Genomic DNA, 12,197 nt, shown 5'->3' with positions numbered 1-12,197 from the left:
AGGCAGCAGAGGAAGGCCAAAGCCTCTGAGGAGCCTAAAGGCCAAAATGTTAACCATTTGCTCACTGCTCCTTGATAACTGCTATATCTTTCTGCTTCTGTAACTTCTACTTTGCTTGCTGTGCTAAGAAATTGTGTGAACCCAGGCCTGACAACTTGACAGTTTGCTCAGGCACCCTGATGGGAACATCCAGCCTACATGACATTTGCGCCCTCACCCTGAAAGAAAGTCCCCCACCTACCTTTGAATTAACCAATTGTGTCCTAAAGATAAGCTCCCGAGCCCGGCGGCGTGGCCTAGTGGCTAAAGTGCTCGCCTTGAACACCCCGGGATCCCATATGGGCGCCGGCTCTAATCCCGGCAGCTCCACTTCCCATCCAGCTCCCGGCTTGTGGCCTGGGAAAGCAGTCGAGGACGGCCCAAAGCTTTGGGACCCTGCACCCGCATGGGAGACCCGGAAGAGGTTCCTGGTCCTGGCATCGGATTGGCGCGTACCAGCCCGTTGCGGCTCACTTGGGGAGTGAAACATCGAATGGAAGATCTTCCTCTCTGTCTCTTCTCCTCTCTGTATATCCGTCTTTGCAATAAAAATATATCTTTAAAAAAATATAAGCTCCCGTGGAAATAGAGAATACCAAATACTAACCCTCCTATTGGCTGATTTCTGTGTAAAAACCCTAAAATTGGGGGACGGGGCGAGGGGGCAGAGGTCTTTATCCTCTCTGGAGACCTGGGCATGTTTGAATAAGCGTTCCTGTCAACATCTGACCCCTGGTGATCCTTCCAGGAAGCCCAGAACAGTGGTGGAAGCGGTAGCAGCTTTGGCAGTATCAGCGGCAAAAGTGACCATGACCGTGACTGCGGGGGTGGAAGCAGCGGGCAGGCAGAGGCAGTGGCAGTGACCACAGCAGCAGATGCTTGCTACTGCTCGAAGCCGTGACAGCCACTGGGCATCTCTGGCTGTAGAGCTGCAATGCCGACCCTGTGACGATGAGATGCCTGCAGAGCTGTGACGCTGAAGGGCCCAACAACTCAGCAGTGCCCACTGAGCTGTAACACTGTCCCAGAATTGGCAACCTGTGCCAGCCCAAAGAGCTGAAGCCCGAACCCTGCCTGCTTACCGTCTACCTGCTTGCTGCCCACCTGTGGGGTAACAGCCTTAGCTAACCGAGCTGTAGTCCGTGGGGTCGAGGCCTTCTCGCTGCCTTCGAGCTGGTTCCAGTACCACACCTCAGGACCCTTGCTCACGAGACAGGACTGGGAGCAGCTCTTGGCTCTTGGCTCCTGTCTCTGACTTCAGATCAGCTCAGCTGAAGTGGTTGTGGTCATCTGGGGAATGAAGAAGAGGCTGGAAGATTCTTTCTATGTCTTTCCTTCTCTCTGTAAACCTGCCTTTACAAGAAAAATAAATGAATCGTTACAGAAGTACACACCAGGAAATAGAAAAGCAGTGATGAACTGTGTTTGAAAATAAAGACTCGGAGGGAAATTAAGGCATCTGTGTGCAGTGCAGATATATCAAGTCCTGCTCCACTGCATGGCACTGTCCTTGATGTTGGTTGACAGAAGACTCATGTCCAGCTCTCCCCAAGTCCACTTGTCACTGTAAAATGAACATTACATCATTGTTTTGGGAGACAACCCCATCTTAGTCTCTGTCTGAATTCTACTTTTATTGTATGCCGTAAGGAATGGTACAAGCACCTGGAGGAGTGCGTCCTTTAATGGATGACGACTTGGTCACTGCACATGCTCACCCATGGCCAGCACTCACAGGCCAGCACAGAAGGACAAAGCCACCTCGGAACAGGAAATGTCCAGGGGATTAGCACCTGCACGTGGGATTCAATTAATACTTTTTGTTTTATGTTTTATGTATTTATATTATCAAGATTGAGAGCCCTGGAGTCGCTAAGACCTTCAATTTTCTCCTCAGGAAAGTATACGCATGTATGATGCTATGGTACAAATTTGGCCAGAATGATCAAGAATTCAGGGGTGTGTATGTATGTGTACCAAATTAAACACTAGGAACTGAGTGTATGTGCATGTGTTTCTACATAGAGATGCATACATAGGTAAATCTATTTCAAAAACTGAAGAAAATAGATTTATAGACTTCCGGCAGCCTGCTGGCTGCTGGTGTGCCAGGCTGGGGTGTCTCCATGCTCGGATCCCTGACTCCAGCCACCGCGTGCACATGGTGAGCTGTCCCCGGGCAGCCAGCATGCCATTTGGCGCCATGCTCTGCCTGCTGGCCTCCCTGCCATGAGCTCTGAGGATTTGGTTCTTTGAATCGCTGCTTATGTAGCTCCACATTGAAGCCACTGTGCTTCTGGGATGTGAATCAATCCTAATGATTCCAAATGACAGAGTAACTTTACTTTGAAGAACTTGTAATCACTGAACAATGCTGACCACCAAACACCAGTCCATGCAAAAGCTAAGACTCGGGGTTTATCTAGCAGTTGGATCAGGAGACGGGTCTCATTAGGCAGGGCCATGACATTAACCAGCACGCCATAGAATCATATCCAGAGGTAGATTCTGTGGGGTATGTGTGGCCCCACCCTCTGGAAATTCTAACCCCACTGGTTAGTTCAAGAGATGGGGTGGTAAAGGACTAAACTAGGTATGACCAAGGAGCCTGCTGTCAATCACAGGTTAAGGAACCGACAACAGTCTGGACTGGTCAAGGCAGTAGTACCCCAATGTGCATCCTCAATAGGGTGTGGGCTGGGCTGGGCTGCAATGTTCACCAGCTCATACAAGGCCAAGTGGAAGGCCACACTACACCGGGCACTGGCCTAAAATCCAATGGCATGTGTGAGAACTGGGTCTGGGAATGGATCAAGTGGAGGAACTTGGGAAACTGCCCTGGTGAGTCATAGCTCCTGCTGGTGAACATGTGGGTCCAGACCTGGGAGTCAGACAAGCTGGGCAAAGTAGCTCCAATGGCTGACCAATGTGTGAATTGGTAATGGAACGGGATGTACTGGGCAGGACTGAGCAAACCTTAGCCCATAAGTAAAATTAGAAAGCAGGATGGAGCACAGGTCATGCCGAACTACGCTCTTGCACCTACTGGTCTGCATGAGCCAGGGACGCTAAGCCACAGTGTCTAACACAGGGGTCGGGACAGGTGAGGGGCTGAGCCGAGCTAAGTCAGAGCAACCACTGGCACGCGTGCGATCTATGGCTGGGAACAGGCCCGGTTGGGGAACTAAGTGGACACCCTACCTGGGTTGAGGTTCCCACCAAGGCACACGTGTGCTGGAATAGGAGCTGCATTCTGATCAGGAGACGGTTGTAGTTTCCCTTGGCACAAGTGTGGACTGGAACTGGACACACCAGGCCGGGCCAGACTCCAACACCTTCTGGTATTATGGAGGACCAGGGTAGATGTGGGACGGACTAGGCAAGGTTTCAACCCCTACTGAGCCATGTGTGAGCTGTGTCTGGGTATGCACGAGCCGTAGCTTGGCTGAAACATCCAACAGCATGAACCAGATAGGGTTGAAGGCCAGTCAGGAAAAGCCACTGTTCCTGCTACAATAGGAGGTGAACTGAGTAGGTCTGGCTCATGGACCCCCTGTTATGTACAAAATCTGGCATTGGGAGAGTTTCTGATGGAGGAGCCTGGGCAACTCCTGTGGCAGGACACAGACCCTGCAGGTAAGTGCAAGAAGCATGATAGGAAACAGCCCAGAATAGGCCATGGAAAGTTACCCACTGGCATACATTTGGCATGGGTCAAGGAAGACCAGGCTGAATCAGTTCACGTCCGGATTCACGGGCGAATCCGGACACCAGAACAGAGTGTGGGTCGGGCCAGGTTCGTCATGATAAAAACCAATGCACAATACAGAATGCCAAGGTGAGGTTACCTGTACCGGATGTGACAGCACCACCCAACAGCACCCGTGAGAACCAGGAAGGGAGGGGCAGAGCCGGCAAGTGGAATGGGGGGGGGGTTTCCCCTGCTGGACAGCTACTGCCACTGGAGAACATGAGCTGGGATGGGGGCAGACCAGACTAGGCAGAGGTAGAACACCTGTGGGCCTCATGTGAGCTAGATCAGGGAAAAGCCAGGATGGGCTGATTGTTCCTACTGGTGCAAACTACAATTAGAGTGGTGAGGGTTGGTTGAGTTTAGCCGCAGCATCAGCTGGCAGAAGCTGGCACTGGGGGCTAATTCTGTCAAGTTAAACCACAGAACCACCTAGAGAGTGCATAATCCGGGAGTGGGACTGGCCTGGGAGGGAAATAGTGGGCTCCTCCCTCTTGGGTTACCACTCCCACAGGAGGGCACGAAAACTAGGACAGGGGCTGGGGTGGCTAGACAGAGAGGCACCCAACAACATCCATGAGGGCTGGATAGTTGAGCTGGTTAGATGGAACTAGGCTTTAATACCCATTGGCATGTATGAGAGCTGAATGGGATGTGGGACAGACTGGACTAGTCTGATACACACACACTGGCAAACCAGGGTAGGGGGCGGGCCTGGTGGGTGTTATTGTGGGTTGCTTCGACTAGTCTGCAGCTCTCACTGGTTTGTGTGAGGGCCGAGTGTGTGCTGGGCAGAATCAGGCTGGACTGAAACAAACATTGGTTCCAGTGGAAGACAGAGCTGGAAACAGAACCAACCCAGCAATTGCAACCACCAACTGATCAGAGTGATGGACTGTGCCCGGTCCTGTACTTGCTAGTACATACAAGAATCTGGTCTGGGAACACCTCAGACATAGTTTCTTTGGGGATCTCCCCAATCAAAATGCCGGACTCAGAACCCTAACCATGGAAAGACAGAGGACAGAACAAGTCAATCAACCACCTCAGCTATATGTTGGCAGTGAAAAACGGGGCAAACAGAGACTCTATGAAAGACTGTGCCAATCAGTTGATTCTTCAACGACCTCATCGTGCTTGGAGTGGCGAGATTGGCAACCATTCCTAACTGCTGAACTACCAAAACCACTTGAGCAAGACCCTTGGAGCATTCCCCACATCAGGGACCTGGGGTGGGTGAGATACTGGGTGAGGCTTCTCCCTTAAATCCCCCTTTACCTCAGATATATGAAGGAAACAATATGGAAATAATAGTTTTACCCATTTCCATGTAGACCTTGAACCTTTTTACACTAAATAACTATGTAAAGATTGCCAAAAAATAATTAAAAGAAGAAAATAGAAATATAAGATTGTTTCAATGCAAAAAAATTGAAATTCATACATTTTCTCACAGTACACATTTCCACAAACTTTTTGAGATTCTGTATGTGAGTGTATGTCTGTGTGTGTGTTCCTTAGCTGACACATCTAGTCTTTTGGCCAGGAAGTGCATAAAGAATGAACACATTAGAAACTGAGGTTTATTCTTAAGGTATAGATAAGTCATCATATTTCATTGTTCAGAGTATAAACTTTCGAGACTCATGTCTCCATTTTAGGAGCACTGGTTATAAATGTCCATGTATACATTTCCCTTTGCCTTCACAGAGAGGATACTGCTTATTTCAGAGCATTGCGATTGTGATAAGCCAAATGATAATTATTAGAATGACACCTTGCTGTGAGTATGTTGTACTCAGGGTTTTTATTTTGTTTCATTGAGAGACAGAGGCAAGGAAACAGAGACAGAGATCTTTCATCCTAGGTTACTCCCCCATGCTAGCAACAGCCAGGGCTGGGTCAGATCAGGGCCACGGGACAGGAATTCCATCTGAATCTCCCACGGGCATGGCAGGTACCTTACCCCTGAGCCATCCCTTGCTGCCTCCCAGGGTGTGCATAAGCAGGAAGCTGGAATCAGAAGCAGAGCCAGGACTGAAACCTAGTCATTCCAACATGGGGAACTATTGTCTCAACTGCCTTCCTAACTCTTGTGCCAAAGATCGCTCCGATAATCTTAAAGAAAGAGAATTTGCATTTCTTTTATTTCTGATATCTATGATATGTAAAAATGCATTTAGGCTTAGGTGGTGTCTAACAGGATAATATGCAAGCAATCCTTAAATAGAGAGCAGGACTGGCTGCTGACTTAGAGTGAACACTGGGAGTAAGTGTGGATGGACTTGACTGAGACAGTTGCCTCAGAATGGTGCAAATGGCAAATGGCAAACTTCAAGACTGGATGATAACTCTTTTCCCTGATATTTGTTTTTTTTTTTCATTTTCAAGGAGTTGGAACCTGAAGCAGCCAGCTGCTTCAAGAACAGAATAGTCACCGTGAGAACAAATACCAAGAAACATGAAGAGGAACTGAAAAAGGAAAGAATTTGTTGGATGCAACTCAAACCAGACAACGTAGTGACAAGCATTTAGGAATGTTTTTCAGTTTACCATGAAATGGAACTGATTAATTCAGCTTGTGTGAGTGATGGCGGGATGGCCAGCCTGTGTGGGTGAGGGTGGGGCAGGACAGTGTGGCTCTGTGTGTGTGCCCAGTGAGCAGAGGTGACGATGGTGGATAGCCGCAAGCTGAAGGTTTTCCTCCAGGATGACAACCAATGACCAAGGAGAGTGGGTCAGATTCCTGGAGTGGTGTTGGCAGAGTTGCGTGCTGAACTCCAGGTCCTGTGGTATGCATGGCAGAGGCTTCTGAGAAAGCCTTGATGAGGCGCTGGTCTCTGGTCTTGGCCAGGGCAGTGAAGGCAAAGCAGGATGTGGGGGAAGGGAGCTTTCAGGCTGTGGGTGCCTGTGGCAGGGAGGTCACATGTTGCTTGGATGTGGGGTCAGTAAACTCAGGTCTTTGGTCTTCTGGAAATGCGGTCTGCAACAGGGGACAGTGAGCGGTGGTGGAGAAGTGCAGGTTTTGTCCTTGGTGTTGGTGGAGTGCAGGTCTGCTGAGGGCCGAGAGGAAGCACAGCTCTGCATGGGAGGAAGGAGTGGGTCAGCAGTGACTGTTGTGTAGTCCAGGTCTTCCTGGGAGAGGGAGGCAAGTGGGGTTGGGGTCAGGGTCGGGTCAAGATCATCGTGTTGTGCATTCTGTGTTGGGGGTGATGATGGAGAAACGTGGGTAGGTTTCCAAGTAAGTTGAAGATGATGATTGTGACCTCCAGGATTTGTTTGGGTGTGGTGCAGAAGCTGATTCTGAGTTGGCTTGGTGGGAATCTTGGTCCAAAACAGCATGGGCGTGATAAGGAAGCACAGGTCTGCATGAGAAAGTGGTGTGGTGTGGTCACTGTAGGTCTTCCTCAGGGGCAGGAAGGAAGTGAGGGGGTGGGTGACCTCAGAGTACTCGGCCTCTGAGGGCATCCAATTCCCTGTGGCCTCCTTGGCAGTTGGGATATAGTCCTTGTTGCTCGTATTAATAGTTTGTGGTGAAGGTCTGGGAGTCTTCATGGTTGGGATCCAGGCTTTCTCCTTGCCACCTGCTCCACCCTGGAGTGCCCCCTTGCTCCACGCACATGACCTCCTGTTAAGAGGTTGTCAGGATCACACCCAATTCCCCCCTCATGCATTGGTATAGTAGTTTTACTATTGTTCAGTGGCGCTTTGAATATGTTTTCCATGAATTACCAGATCTGATCTTGATAGGCTATATTGTACTTTTTCCTCACTCTTTTTATGGTCCTGAAAGGCTTCCCTGCACTCCCCCCCCATTACGGATTAACACAGCGTATTGAGGGTATAGTAGGTTTTACAGTTTTTCGATGTAGATCTTAAGTATTCTGACATTAATTGTTGGTTTATAGATTATATCGCATTATCTTATTGTATTGGATACAGGTTGTTAGAGATTGCAATAATATTACAATATACAGGTACTATCTTTCAGGTTGTCATCTTTTCATCTCAAATTAAGGCAAACATGTGGTATTTAACCTTTTGGGATTGGTTCATTTCTCTTAGCATGATGGATTCCAGTCGGGCCCATTTGTCCACAAAGAACTGCATTTCATTTTTTTTAATAGCTGAGTAGTATTCTATAGAGTAGATGAACCATAGCTTCCTTATCCAGTCTTCTATTGATGGGCATTTTGGTTGCTTCCAGGTTTTTGCGATTGTAGATTGTGCTGCTATGAACATAGGCGTGCATGTTGGTTTCTTGTGAAGGAGATGTTTTGGATATATCCCTAGGAGTGCTATTGCTGGATCATATGGCATGTTGATTTTCAGTTGTTTGAGTATTCACCAAACTGATTCCCATAGAGGCTGTACCAGCCTGCAGCCCCACCAGCAGTGGAGAAGGGTTCCCTTTTCCCCACATCCTCGCCAAAAAGTGTTGGTGGTATTATGTATGTGTGCCATCCTTACTGGAGTTAGGTGGTACCTCAAGGTTGTCTTCATTTGGATTTCCCTTATTGCCAGGGAACTTGAGCATTTTTTCATATGCTTGTTTGCCATTTGGGTTTGTTCCTTTGTGAAATGTCTGCCCATTTCCCGTGCCCATTTCTTGAGTGGCTTGTTTGTTTTGACATTTTGGTTGTTTTGTAGTTCTTTGTATATTCTGGAAATTAGCCCTCTGTCACCTATGTCGTGCGCGAAGATCTTCTCCCATTCTGTGGGTTGCTTTTTTACTTTGTTGATTGTTTCTCTAGCTGTACAGAAGCTTCTTAGTTTGATGAGGTCCCATTTGTTTATTTTGGTCTTGATTTCTACTGCTTTTGGAGTCTTTTTTAGGAAGTAAGGGCCTACTCCTAAGTGTTGCAGTGTGTTTCCAACATTTTCTTCCAAAAGTTTGAAGGTTTCTGGATGTAGGTTTAGGTCTTTTATCCATTTAGATTTGATCTTGGTGTATGGTGAGAGATGTGGGCCTATCTTTTTGTTTCTACAGGCTATCAACCAGTTGTCCCAACAGCATTTATTGAACAGACCTTCCCATTTTCTTGGATTATTGTCTGTCTTTTTGTCAAAGATTAATTGACTGTATCTATGTGGGTTCCTGTCTGGTGTTTCTATTCTGCTCCATTGATCTTCCTCTCTATCTTTGTGCCAGTACCACGCTGTTTTGATAACCACTGCCCTATAGTATGTCCAGAGGTCCGGAACTGTGATTCCCTCTGCTAACTTCCTGTTCTTCAGGATGGTTCTGGCTATTCGTGGTTTTTTGTGTTTCCAGATGAACCTTTGGATCATTGTTTCCAGTTCCATAAAGAATGTTTTGGGCAATTTGATTGGAATTGCGTTGAATGTATATATCGCCTTTGGCAATATAGACATTTTAATGATATTGATTTTACCTATCCAGGAGCATGGGATGTTACGCCATCTTTTGAGGTCGTCTTCAATTTCTTTTTTAAGTGGTTTGTAGTTTTCCTCAAATAGGTCTCCTACATTTTTGGTTAGGTTAATTCCCAGATATTTCATACTTTTCTCTGTTCTTTTGAATGGTATTTTCCTGGTTAGATCTTTTTCCATCTTGGGGCTGTTAGCATACACTATGGCTGTTGATTTTTGTTCATTAATTTTGTACCCTGCCACTCTACCAAACTCTCATATAAGTTCTAGGAGTCTCTGTGTTGAGCCTCTTGGCTCTTCCATATAAAGAATCATATCATCTGCGTATGGTGAAAACTTGACTTCTTCATTTCCCATTTGGATTTCTTTCATTTCTTTTTCTTGTCTTATGGTCTCAGCAAGTACCTCTAGGACTATGTTGAATAGTAGTGGAGAAAGTGGACATCCCTGTCTTGTTCCAGATCTTAGTGGGAAGGGTTTCAGTTTTTCTCCATTCAGTATGATGCTGGCATTGGGTTTTTCATATATGGCTTTGATTATGTTGTGGATTTTTCCATCTATGCCTACCTTGGTTAGGGTTTTTAGCAGGAAGTGGTGTTGGATTTTGTCAAAACCTTTTTCTGCGTCTATTGATACTATCATGTGATTCTTGTTTTTTAGTTTTTGGATGTGGTGTATCACATTTATGGATTTCCTTATGTTGAACCACCCCTGCATTCCAGGGATGAATCCTACTTGATCCGGATGAATGATCTGTCTGATGTGTTTTTCAATTCTATTGGCTAGGATTTTGTTGAGTATCTTAGCATCAATGTTCATCAGAGAGATAGGTCTGTAGTTTTCTTTCTCTGTAGGATCTCTGTCCGGTTTTGGGATTAAGGTAATGTTGGCTTCATAGAATGAGTTTGGAAGGGTCGCTTCCTTTTCTATTGTATTGAAGAGTTTGTAGAGGATTGGGGTTAGTTCTGTTCGGAATGTTTTGTAGAATTCTGTAGTGAAGCCGTCTGGGCCTGGGCTTTTCTTTGTTGGGAGGTCTTTAATCACTGATTCAATCTCTGCTTCAGTTATGGGCTTGTTCAGGTCGTTTGTTGCCTCTGGGCTAAGTTTTGGCAGGTTGTATAAGTCTAAGAACTTAGACTCAGGGAAGACTGGGCGAAGCAGAGCCCTAGGAGAGGTGAATGACTTGCAGCATGGTGGTTTCATGTCTCTTCCATAGACCTGGGAAGGAAAGAGCAAGAGCTAAAGCAGCTGAGAATGGACTGTGAGCACTTTAAAGCCTGGCTGGAGAGCATGCAGGCTGACAGGGCGTGGGAGAGGAAGTTGCAGCCTGCCCACTGCCATCTTTTTGGAATCTGAAGCCAGCCTTAGCTCCCCAAGGCCTGGGACACCTGCTGCAAGACCCCACCCCCAAGAACCAGACATTGTGGTTTGGGGCTAAGATGTAGGGCACCAAGTCTGACCCACTTCTGACCAGCAGCTCACTAAGGGCTCCTTTGACCCCTGGCCTCCATGACATAGGACAGCACACACCTGTCCCCAGTATTCAAGTCACCCTACACACCTTAAAAATAAATGGAGCAGCATCCTCCCAACACCCAAAGATACACAGTCAATGCACAAGCCCAAGGAGAACCCAGCCAGCACACCTTGCACCATGCCACATCCATCCTCAGCACGTGTGATATGCCCTGGAGGATGTAGCTCAACTCCATCAAGAACAACGTCCTGGGCTCACACTGCTTCCACCACTGGAACCTGCAGGGTGAGCCCTCACTCGACCTATGCAGGATGCAGCAAAGCCTGAGACAACTCCCCGGTCTTAATTCAAGACTGGGAGTCAGATAACTCCTGCCATCTCAGGCTAGGGGTCATGTGATGGGCAGCTCAGCTCTGGGCAGGGCAGTCACCAAACTCCTGTCCTGCCTTCCCCCATGTCTGAAGTTACCATGCCAGAGATGCCCGACGTGGCCCTGGAGTCATGCTCAGAGTGAGTACCCCCTGCCTGAGGTCCTCTGTGTTCTTATCCAAGTGTGTTGGGAGGACAGTTGGTGGTCCCTTGGTGCTGGGGGCAGCTTAGGGGAGGGAAGAAAGTAGGGAGGCTTCCCACAGCAAGAAGTTATTTCACAGCTCCTTAGGGAAACCCTGCTGGTCTGCACCCCTTCCCCTGCCAGAGGGAGGTTCCCATGTCCCCTTAAGCTGTGGGAAGCCTCCGTCTTTTCCAAGTGATTGGCAGAGGATTGTCACAGGGTGCGAGGACAGTTACAGGATATCAGGGTAGACACCTGGTGCTGGGTATTCTGGGGAGCAGGATGTCAGAGGGTGCAAGGATAGTCATGGGATGCAGGGTGCTCACCTGCATTTACTGTCTCATCCCATGTGGCTGCCACCGCCCTTCGACTCAGACCCTGACATGGACCCAACCCTGTGGCAGAAGCACAAAGGGCAGTGGTTGCCAGAGGACTGGCTCCAGGACCCCTCAACTGGGCAGAGAAGGAGCATACCCCAGTTTCACTTACCCCTGAGAACTTCTGGATCCTATGGAGTTAGGGCTCTGCATTGGAGTGAGGTGGTCCAGGCTTCCTTCAGATAAAAGATAGTAGGCCTTTTGGGAGGACAGTGCTAAAGACTGGCAACATGGGGCTGCCCTAGCCGTTGCGCCAAGTTGACAAAGTAGTGCCTGGTTGTGGGGGGTGGTGTGAGTCATGCCACTGTGCTGTGTGTGTCTTCTGGGCATGCTGTGTGTTGTGTATGCTGTGCCATGTTTCGTGTGTGTGTGCATGTGTGCGTGCCCGGTATGTGCTATGTGTTCTGTCACCCATGTCTATGGCTCCTGTTGCCCAGTACCTGCACAGATGTGTTACTCCAAATCTGGCATGCACCCAGGGTTGGAGTAGGTTCAGGTTGCAGTTGGGTTTGGGGCTTTTGGGGAGCTATGGTCCTGAGGGACTGCCAACCCTCACAGTGTCACCCCTCACAGTGTCACCCCTCCACCAAGTTCAGGAACATCATCAGC

Source organism: Ochotona princeps, chromosome 12 (assembly GCF_030435755.1).
Source record: "Ochotona princeps isolate mOchPri1 chromosome 12, mOchPri1.hap1, whole genome shotgun sequence".
Lineage (NCBI taxonomy): Eukaryota > Metazoa > Chordata > Mammalia > Lagomorpha > Ochotonidae > Ochotona > Ochotona princeps.
Note: the sequence above shows the minus strand (reverse complement) of the source record.